The sequence below is a fragment of the Chenopodium quinoa genome, unplaced genomic scaffold (assembly GCF_001683475.1).
Source record: "Chenopodium quinoa cultivar QQ74 unplaced genomic scaffold, ASM168347v1, whole genome shotgun sequence".
Lineage (NCBI taxonomy): Eukaryota > Viridiplantae > Streptophyta > Magnoliopsida > Caryophyllales > Amaranthaceae > Chenopodium > Chenopodium quinoa.
In genome coordinates, this window is record NW_018744996.1 from 1 (window position 1) to 11,558 (window position 11,558).

Below are 11,558 nucleotides of genomic sequence, written 5' to 3' on the forward strand. Positions count from 1 at the left end.
TTGAACTTGGGCTTGAACTCGGGCTTCCATGTCGGCTTCCATTTGTTCCCGAATAGCCTGGACCCTGGATTCCATCTGATCCTGAATCTGAGAAACAAAGGAGGGCGTGTACTGCAAGGAAGAGGTGGAAAGTCGGCGACCTATCTGGCTGCCATAGTACATGTCAGCACTTTCGCCTAGTCCCTTCACACGTCCTTTTTTGTTCCGACCACCCACTGTCTCCCAGTACAGCTCATTCGGACTCTTCTGAGTCCTTTGAGTGCTAGCCGCCTCAACCCTCTTTTGGTAGGCCTCCTACAAGATAAACATATAAAAGGGAACAAACGAGGTAGTAAGTTATACAAATAAGCTAAACCAAATTGAGCCAACTATGAAGTATATGACCTTTCTTTCTCTAAACATGCATATTTTAGGTATTTTAAGGGGTTCATGACTTGAAATCACAAAAAAATACAAGTCCCTAAGGTTTGGGACGCATTTTGAGCCAAATGGAGCCAATATGGCCTGTATGACCTATTCTTTGCCCATTTTCTATGTTTTTGACCAAATGAACTATTTCTTTTCTAAACGGTATTATAAGGGGTAAATGCCTTGAAGTTCCAAAAAAATACAACTCCCTAAGGTTTGGGACGCATTTTGGAGCCAAATTGAGCCAACTATGGCCTATATGACCTATTCCTTGCCCATTTTCTATGTTTTGACCAAATGAACTATTTCTTTCTCTAAACATGCATATTTTTAGGTATTATAAGGGGTACAGGCCGTGAAATCACAAAAAACTACAAGTCCCTAAGGTTTGGGACGCATTTTGAGCCAAATGGAGCCAAATATGGCCTGTATGACCTATTCTTTGCCCATTTTCTCTGTTTTTGACCAAATGAACTATTTATTTCTCTAAAAAATCTCTATTACAGGTAGTCTGAGGGGTACATGCCTTGAAATTTCAAAAATAATACAACTGCCTAAGGTTTGGGACGCATTTTGGAGCCAAACTGAGCCAACTATGGCCTATATGACCTATTCCTTGCCCATTTTCTATGTTTTTGACCAAATGAACTATTTCTTTCTCTAAACATGCATATTTTAGGTATTATAAGGGGTAAAGGCATGAAATCACAAAAAAAACTACTAGTCCCTAAGGTTTGGGACGCATTTTGAGCCAAATTATGGCTTGTATGACCTATTCCTTGCCATTTTCTATGTTTTTGACCAAATGAACCATTTATTTCTCTAAACATGCATATTTTAGGTATTATAAGGGGTAAAGGCCGTGAAATCACAAAAAACTACAAGTCCCTAAGGTTTGGGACGCATTTTGAGCCAAATGGAGCCAAATATGGCCTGTATGACCTATTCTTTGCCCATTTACTACGTTTTCGACCAAATGACCTATTTCTTTTCTCTAAACATGCATATTTTAGGCATTATAAGGGGTTCATGACTTGAAAATCAGAAAAAAATACAAGTCCCTACGTTTTGGGACGCATTTGGAGCCAAATTGAACCAACTATGAAGTATATGACCTATTCTTAGCCCATTTACTACGTTTTCGACCAAATGACCTATTTCTTTTCTCTAAACATGCATATTTTAGGCATTATAAGGGGTTAATGACTTGAAATCACAAAAAAAATACAAGTCCCTACGTTTTGGGACGCATTTGGAGCCAAATTGAACTTAATGAACTATTTCTTTATCTACACCTATTCATGAATAATGAACCAAGGAAAAAAGTTTAGGGAATTTGTTACCGCAATTTGCTGAGCTGTGGGGTTTACTGGCACTATGCCTTTCCCAGGAAACTCCTTGAAGTGTGTCTTCAGAAACAGCTCAGGAGCTGTTGGTAGCTGGCCCTTGTTCTTCGCCGCCTTTGATACACAAAAAAGGAACAATCGTTAACCATTTTAAACCCTTGTTGAAATACCAAATATGTCTTGTAATATAAGAAACTTTTTAAATAAACTTACCATCCTTTTTGCATGTTGGGTAGCTGCCAACGAACCCTGAAAGTGGGTCCCTCGGACGGGATTTTCCATAGATCCGCCCCTTCTGTTCTTCTTGTTCTCGCGCCGACCTCTCCTTGTAAGTTGGGTCGCTATCCACAATGTCCATCATCTCCTTGTGGATCTCCACACTCAACCAACTTGGCCTGGCACCTTTCATCTTGTGCGTGATGGTGTGGAACATGTCACGCAGGCGTGTGGCTACCCTTCTCCGGAATGTGATCTTCACTAGCTCGTCCATCTGAGGTGCCCATCTGTATTGTGCCTGCAAATGATAAAATACAAAAGTTATACACAAAACTAAATCAACACAATAGCCAAAACATGTATTAACCAAGACCCAAAAATATCATACGCTGAACAAGTTCCACCAGTGCTCCTTCGTAGCTGGAGGCACTTCGGAGAAGTTCCTCCAAGGGGCTCGGTAGGATCCAGTAATCGTACCGGATACCGCACTCCGAACCTTAGGATCATCAAACCTATCACAAACGGGAAACAACAATGTTAAACAAGTTCGAAATATGTAATATAAAACAAATGTATCTGATCTTCCATATCATGATATTTACTTACCATAGTGTAGTAGGGTCCAAAAACGGGAGCTGTGACTCATCCCGTGGCTCGTCCTCTGACTCATCCCGATGCCCATCATCTACAGGAGTGGATGGGGACGTCTGATCATCAGCCAAATCGGCTTCCTCCGCATCGAACATCTCCTCATCCTGGTCGTCGGTGAACAGGGCGCGGGCGGTCTCTTTCTCTTTCCCCTTTGCTTTCTTCGACGACTGCCCACTTTTTCCACCCACCATGACTACCTGAATCAGATGTTAGTAAAATGACAAGATATTATAAATAAGGAGTGCAGTGCAACGTAATATGGCTTTTATACAAACACTAAAAAGTATTACATAAGCCTCATTAATATTTTGATTTTACAATAAGAATCATACGGTTAAAGGAGATAAACATTTTCTCCTATTCAGTACTCTCATCACTACTTTCACTACTAGAGTCATCACTACTATCATCTAAAACTACATCGATGTCATCATCATCGTCACTATCACTAGAGACGATACTAGATTCATCGTCTTCATCGCTTGAGATCACAAAGCCATCGTCATCGTCTTCATCATCATCATCCATAGCGTAGTCTGGAATGTCACTCAGCGGGCAAAGCGTTGCATGTAATGTTGGGGATGGTGATTGCAGAAACTCTAAGTCCACCGGAGCATCAACCACTGACCTTGCATGTGTTTTTAAACACAGACCACCATTGAACTCGGTCCCGTTTCAGGCTAGGGTATGATGCGTAGTACACTTGAGGCACTTGGTAAGATAAAACAAATAGATCATATTTGGGGTATTTCTTAGTATGATTTACTTCGATAAGCTTGTATTGTTCGTGTATGTTCATTCCCCTACCACAATCCATCCAATTGCACTTAAACAAAATTGTCTTGTACTGTCTCTTGGGTCCCGTGTAGACAAGTTCAATTATGTCGTCTAAGATGCCGAAGTACTCTCCGCCATCCTCACTTGATACACACACCCCATAATTCATGGTGGATTTGTGCTTGCCATGGGCATGTGTATGGAAATTAAATCCACCTACAAAAAATCTGGCCCCAAGTACGAACTCGCCTGAAGGGACGCATGCACAACGCTCGCAGGACATCCGAATTTGGCTTCTCTTCGACCACCTATAAAGTGGTTGAATATAAGCATCAAGGTTCCTGAATTCAATGAATTAAAATGTAACATGTAAAATTCATTATTATTTCACGGTTACACCGCGTATATCACCTTGTGATGAAACCAATCAGAAAATTCGGTTTCGAAATTCTCCATGACATTTTCTCTACGCAGGAAAGGTCGAGTACTAAGAATGTACTCCCCAAACTTCCTACGAGGCCAAACACACAATGTAAATATACAAAATCATCAGGGTAAATGATCGTAAATACGAATACACTGAATACCTGGGCCTAATATACCTTTCGTATTCGCCAAGAATGCCGGTGTTTCGTAACACGAACAAATGTGCACACTCGAGTTCTTTGTCATCTAAGAACCGAGTTCTACCCTCATTTGACACACGACCACTGTCCTCTTTGAACAACTCTGGTATTTCAGCGTCGTCCGATGTGGACTCAACGTCGACATTCACATTTCGACCAAGATCTCGAGTTTTAGTGTCAACTGTCGACTGAAAGTAATTGGAGCAGAAGTTTTCTATCTCTTCAGTGAGATAAGCATTGCATATGGACCCTTCAACTCGAGCCTTGTTCCCAATTTTCCATTTCAAATGATTGAGGAACCTGCAATTACAGTTGTGGTGTAACTGTATGAACAATTGATTAGGATGTAAAATAAAGGATGTGAAATAAGGGTATTTGATTTACCTTTCGAAGGGATACATCCACCTGTATTGTACATGACCACATAACTTTCCCTCGTACGGCAAATGTGTAGGCAAATGCTGCATGGAGTTAAAGAATGCAGGAGGGAAGATCTTCTCAAGCTTGCAAAAGATCTCAAGTATGTTTTTCTCCAATCGCTCCATTTCACTAACTGATGTTGTATAGCAACACAAGTCTCGAAAGAATTGGTTGATCTCTGTAATTGAATTCCAAATATGGTCAGGGAGAAATTCCCTCAAAGCTGTGGGCAACAACCTCTCCATGAACACGTGACAGTCATGGCTTTTCATTCCATAGAGCTTACACGCTTGCAAATCTACGCATCTGCTCAAATTGGAGGCGTAACCATCAGGGAACCGCAACTGTTTAACCCACTCACACAAAACTTTTATCTGCGCCTTGTCAAGAGCGAATGGAGCCTTTGGCATTACCTCTTTTCCTCTATCATCCTCTTTGAAGATGAAGCTGGGGACGTTTACAATATTTAGCAATGTCATTCCGAGTTGAAGGGGTGTCACACGTAAGCTTTTTCACATCCATTACAGTGTGAATTAACTGATCAAAGAAGTTCTTCTCGATGTGCATGACATCTAAGTTGTGACGAATGAGGAGATGCTTCCAATATGGGAGCTCCCACAAGGTGCTTTGCTTGAACCACCCCTTCTTTTTCATTTTTCAGCCTTTTAATTGAATCGGGTCCATCTGTAGCCTTCGGAAGGTCCTTGACACATTCCCACAGCTCCTCTCTTGACATGATGTGTGGAGGGGCTCCTTTCTATACTTTGTTTCTACAGAATGCTGTTTTACTGTTCCGAAAAGGGTGATCTGTCGGCAGGAATTGTCGGTGGCAATCAAACCAAGAAACTTTACCACCATGTTCAAGCCAAAATGCTTTGGTCTTCTCCATGCAATGTGGACAAGCTTTCTTACCAGCCGTGGCCCAACCAGACAACATGCCATAAGCCGGGAAAGTCACTAACGGTCCATAGGATGGCTGCTCGAAGATTGAAATTCTGTTTCTTCGAAATATCATAAGTAGCCGCGCCGACTTCCCACAACAGTTTTCAACTCCTCTATCAACGGTTGCATGTAAACATCCAAGTCACCCTTAGAGTTTTTTGGACCAGGAATGAGCAACGAAAGGAACATGAATTGTCTTTTCATGCACATTGAGGGAGGCAAGTTATAAGGGGTCAAAATGACAGGCCAACAAGAATATTGACCCACAAACTTACCATGAGGAGCAAAAACCTTCTGTACACAAGCCAAGTCTCACATTACGAGGCTTGGAAGCAAACTCTGGAAACCGACAATCGAGGTGCTTCCAAGCTGCGCTGTCACTAGGGTGTGCCATTGTGCCTTGAACTCTGGGATTTTTCGAATGCCATGTCATTTCCTCCGAAATGTTCTTCGTTGCAAACAGTCTTTGCAACCTGGGTGTGATCGGAAAATAAAATAGAACATTCAAAGGCACTAGGCTGCCTTTGGAAGTATGCTTGTATCGGTCGCTGCCATACACCCTGCATTCAGACAACTGAGCATCATCCTTCCAAAACAACATACACCCTTTCGGGCACGCATGAATCTTTTGATGGGACAGTTCCAACCCCTTCACAATATTCTTCACCTCGTAGAAAGTGTCGGCCATATGATTGTTGTTCGGAATCGCCTCACTTAGCAGAGAAGCAAACCCATCAACACATCTGTGAGGTAAATTATACTCACATTTGAGACTAGTGATTCTAGCGGCCATCTCTAACACAGACAAAGAACTCCCTTCGTATAATGGCCTTTCAGAAGCCTTCAACAAATCCAGAAAATGATTAGCAGTTGCATTAGGCTCCTCCTATGATGAAACACTAGCCTCCTCGGAATGCCCCTGATCTTGACTATGACCAAAAGCATCCCAAAACCATGTCATGATATTCATTGGACCACCGTTCGAGAACTCCCGGATACCCCTCCCCTTGACACATCCACACGTAGTAGTTAGGTACGAAACCCTTGTCATACAGATGAATTTTAACCGTATCCGCATTCCAAAGGCGTTTGTTCTTACATTTAACACATGGACACCTAACCTCATCCGGATTACTACTCTCGGGATGATCTCTGACGTACTGAATGAATTCATCAACTCCTTTCACGAAATCTGGGTTAATACTTTGCCCAATCGTCCTTTTATACATCCAGCTACGTTCTCTTCGTTTCATGATTACAACTTCTACACAGCTCACGCATATGTACAATCACATTAGTCATGAACGGTATTTCGCAGTCATTATCCACCACAACGTTATGGAAATGCAAATGAGATTTGAAATGCTTCCAAAGGGTCCTTATCACTCCAACCTAACCCATCCTTGTACGTTTATTCTCACTAGTGAATGTAACCCAGGTTTTCAATTCTATGGAAAATCCGCCAGCATTTCCCTACAGTTCTCCAAGTACACGATGTAGGCGAATATACACACCTACATATGTACCTAGAGAACACGGTAGAGAAGTGCATGAAAAGGCAGGATTTTCCCTAGAATCAAAAACAAGGCTTACATTCACCACCTTAGTGAGAATAAGCGTACAAGGACAGTCCCAACCGGGGACTATTCAAGACATACTCCTAATGTGTATGCCTTGAACGGGTATCTAGGCATATTATTATGCAAATGATTCATTTATTATAATATATATAAAGTGAAGAACACATGCATTAAACTAAACAGAGACATATCATAATTAAAGTAAACTAAGCAAAATAAATAAGCAGGCTTATTAAAGATTGTATTAAAAATATATCAAACATAAAAATTAAACTACATACACTAACATACACTTTATTAACCAAAACTAAACCAAATTTAATAAACTAAAACTAAATATAAAACAAACATACATATATTATTATATTCAACTAAACTAAAGAAAAACTAACATGTTATAATACAATAATTTAAAACTAAACTTAAATAAACAAAACTAAACTAAATTTAAAACTAAACTTAAATAAACTAACATACTTTATTATATTAAACTTAACTAAACTAAAATAACATGTTATAATACAACAATTATAAACTAAACTTAAATAAAATAGACTAAACTAACATTTCATAACACAAACACATTCCATTCAAACATTTAAACATATAAATACACCACACTAATAACAATAATAAACTACAAATTTTAATACAATAATAAACGCTTTTATATGCTCTCTAACCTGTAGATCTGCCCTTGTTAATGCCAAAGAACCGATTAAATCTACAAATCCTACAAATAATACAAATTAAAAACTTAGTAACTAAGTTTATGCTTGCAATTTAAAATGAATAAATGTCAAAAAATTAAAAAAAAAATGCCCAAAAAATGGGAATACTACCTGTTGTAGGCGGCAACAGGGCGTTGTTTGTGGTTGTTGACCGGCGGCCGGCTGGTGTTCAAGGCTGGTGTTCACATCCGAGGTTAGTAAAACTCGTTAAAAAAAAAAAACTGAAAAAAAACCCCAAAAACAGTGAATTTTTTTTTTTAAAAAACCACAAAACAAACACCACTTACCACTATTCAACGCCGCCGGCTTTGACTCTTGGTGGTTGTGACCTAAATTGGCGGTGGGAGTGGTTATTTCCGGTGAACCTAGGTGAAATGGTGGTGGTGGTTACGGTTTTTAGGAAAAAAGACCAAAAAAAAAATTACAAAGAAACCTAAAATCAAAACTTACCGGCGGCGACCTAGCGGTGGGGCGATGGTGGCGGCGACCGTGTTCTTCCTCCCTCTTCCTCTTTCTCCTTCTCCCTTTCTCTCTCTTCTTCTTTCTCTTCCTGTGTCGCCTTCTCTCTCTTCCTCTCGTGTTTTTTTTTCCTTTTGTGTTCTGTACAGGGTTGCGTTTTTTTTTATTTTTTCCGCAATTTCCGACGGAAATTAATCCCTCGGAAATCACAGGTTCCGACGGAAAAATCCGTCGGAACTTGTGATTTCCGAGGAAATAATTTCCGCCGGAAGCCACTTCGAGGGAATATTCCGTCCTAGCCTACATATTCCGAGGGAATAAAATACCGTCGGAAAGGTTCCGAGGGAATATTCCGTCGGTGAGGACATTTTCCGACGGATTATTCCTACAAAGTCAATTTCCCTCGGAAATTTTGAATTCTCTGAGGGAATTAAATTCCGTCGGAAGCATTCCCTCGGAAATAAGCCTATTTCTAGTAGTGATCCTCACTGCCCGATCGGGCATGCCATGCCCTGGAAGACCGGGCGGCCATGCCCTGGCAGACAGGTCGGTGAGGGTAGGCAATGCAAAATGTATCGTATTGGATGTTGCTTCGCGCGCCTGACCGGGCATGCCATGCCCGGTCTGATCGGGCGGAAGAAGACTTCAATAGAGATACGAATTTTGTGGTTTTTAGAGTTATCTTTTATTATGTTTAAGCACAAGTATCTTTTAATTGGGGATTAATACAAAAACTTCTTGATATTAGTGCTAGGGTTACGAGAGACAGAGAGAGAGCCATTCTTGAAAAAGACTTGATTTATCTTTATAATTCTTTGCAGTTTATAGTGAAATCTTTGATCTTAGTGCCCGTGGATGTAGCTATCACATTGATAGTGAACCACGTTAATTCTTGGTGTTGTTCTTATTGTTTGCATTGAATTTCTTTGTTGTTTTCTTTATTGTTTTCGATCTTTGCTTCCGCTGTCACACAACAGACACTCAAAACTCCAACAAGGAAAAGCAAAAGAGCCAACTATATATGGCGCTTATCTTGGGCTTCTAAGCTATAACTATATAGCCATTGGACTAGTTATAACTCTGTTATTCGCAACATTTTAAAGCTATTACTTCCGTTACATTAATAACGTAATTCAAACTAGTAATATGACAACTAAATTTAATATCCCGGTGATTTACTTGCAAGGAGGAAAGGCGCACAAACACTTGTTATGAGCATAAGAATACTTGTCACACCAAATCAACTCGCCTCCAGTTGGGATCTTACCACACAACCGATTGTAACTCACATTGAACTGCTGCAACATTGGCAACTTTACTAATGCTGGTGGAAGACTTCCATAAATCTGATTATGACTCAATAAAAGGTTATTCAAGGTTTTAGGCAACCCTACTTTTGTAAGATCAAATGAAAATTTATTCCTTGAAATGTCAATCCATTGTAATCCCTTGTTCTTCCCAAAGAACACTAAAGCATCACCCATCAACATGTTTCTCGAAAGATCTAAATTCGTAAAGTTAACCGCTCTAGAGATTTCGAGATTGGTCCCGAAAGTTGGTTCTTAGCTAGCTTAAGGTAAAAATCATGGTTAGTCTTAAACTCTCCGAAGCTCTCGGGGATGGGTCCTTTGAGTTGGTTACGCTCTAAAAAGGGGTAATTCTCTGTTTTTCATTGTGAGAAACAAGTTTTGTTTCTCATGGGGAATGTGTCAAGATCTAGAGCTCCCACTCATAACACATACGCGGTCCCCACCAGTAAAAACATCACATTATTTCTCAAAATGACGTTATGAGAAACAAAAGTGTTTCTCATAACGAGGAACTGGGGCTCCCTCTCTAAAAAGAGGGCACCGAGTTTGTGTAGGGATGATAGAGAAGGCGGGATTGGACTGGTGAGTTTGTTAACAGAGAGGTTAATGTAGGTTAACTTAGTGAGCTGACTGATAAAGTCGGGGATTGGACCAGTGAGGTTGTTGTGGCTAAGTCATAAGGATTCAAGGTTTTTAAGCTTAGAAATCGCGTGTGGGATTTGACCGGTTAACTTAGGTAGCCTAAGGAATGTGAGATCTGTAAGGTAAGGGAGGTCACCCACCGCGTCGGGGATAGGACCCGAAACCTCATCATCTCTATCGACGATGAGAGAGTAGATGCGGCGAGTGACTTCGTCACAGTTGACCAAGTACCACTCACAACAGTCTGTGTTGTGAGTCCATCAAGCGAAAATGTAGGCATTGTTGAAGGCTTTTTTGATCTTAAAGAGGGCTTTCTTGTCGTCGGGGTAACATTTTTCGGCTGAGAGTGTGGAGGAGAGGAGGAGGAGGAGGAGAGAAACAGAGATGAACGACATTTGATCGCGGCTACTCCGCATATTTGTTGCCTTGAGATAAAAAAAAATACTTGTTTGTTTAAGAGAAGAAAGCTAAAGCTAGATGATGCTTGGGTAGGAAGAAGTTTAATTATGGGGTGTTATAGGAGTTTATGGGTAGTCCAAAGTTATACAGTAATTTTTTATGAAATTATTTGATATTTTAAGAGGAAAAAAAATATCTGTGTGTAATTGTGTTGTATTACTGGCGGAGGGTACAAGATACCTAAATTGTTAGGTCCCAATGTCTAGCTATGATTAATCTATCACAGTACCAAATAATTACAAAATCACATATTTGGTATTCAAAAAAATCACATATTATGGTAATTTTGGTACAAAAATGTGCATTGCAGTTACAACTTAAGACTTCCCCTAAATTGTTGGTGGCTATTATGATGGGAGATGTCTTGCATTGCAGGGATGGTACATGAAGGGTAGTACTCTATAATTTGGCTATACACATCTGACACTATCGTTTACTTTGGCTATATTTGGCAACACATTATATGACAACATATTATCGATAATTAATCTATAATCATTGAATATACATACAAGACAATGAGAGTTCTTTCGAATTAGTAATAACTCTTAAGTACTCCTGGAGTACCATAAGCATGGTACTCCTTGGGTACCATACTATCATGCTCTATGCGTTATTATGTTAAAACCATATGTTATTTTACAAAAGTATGGAGTTATTTTAATAAAACATTATGTTATTTCAATAATATAATTTTACTCTGCCTAAAAACTGTGTAACTTTTATATGAGTCCCTTTGTGATTTTGTTTATACATTATGTCAATTTGGATTGAACCTTATATTATTTTGCTAAACTATAATGTTATTTTGCATAAACATTGTGTTATTTATTATATTAGCCTTTTTGCTAATTTGGTTTAAATCATTGATCTTTCTAAGTATGAGGTTATTTTGCTTACACTTGGTGGTATTTTTTTTAATATAAATTATTTTATTATATTAATTAAACATTGTATTATTTTGCCAAAAATTGGCATTATTTTGTTTAAA

At 39.5% G+C, this 11,558-nt stretch overlaps 1 pseudogene; it reads right to left on the minus strand.

Moving 5' to 3' along the window:
- Positions 1–9,197: 9,197 nt before the first annotated feature.
- Positions 9,198–10,643, minus strand: LOC110707112 (annotated as a pseudogene).
- Between the last annotated feature and the right edge of the window lie 915 nt (positions 10,644–11,558).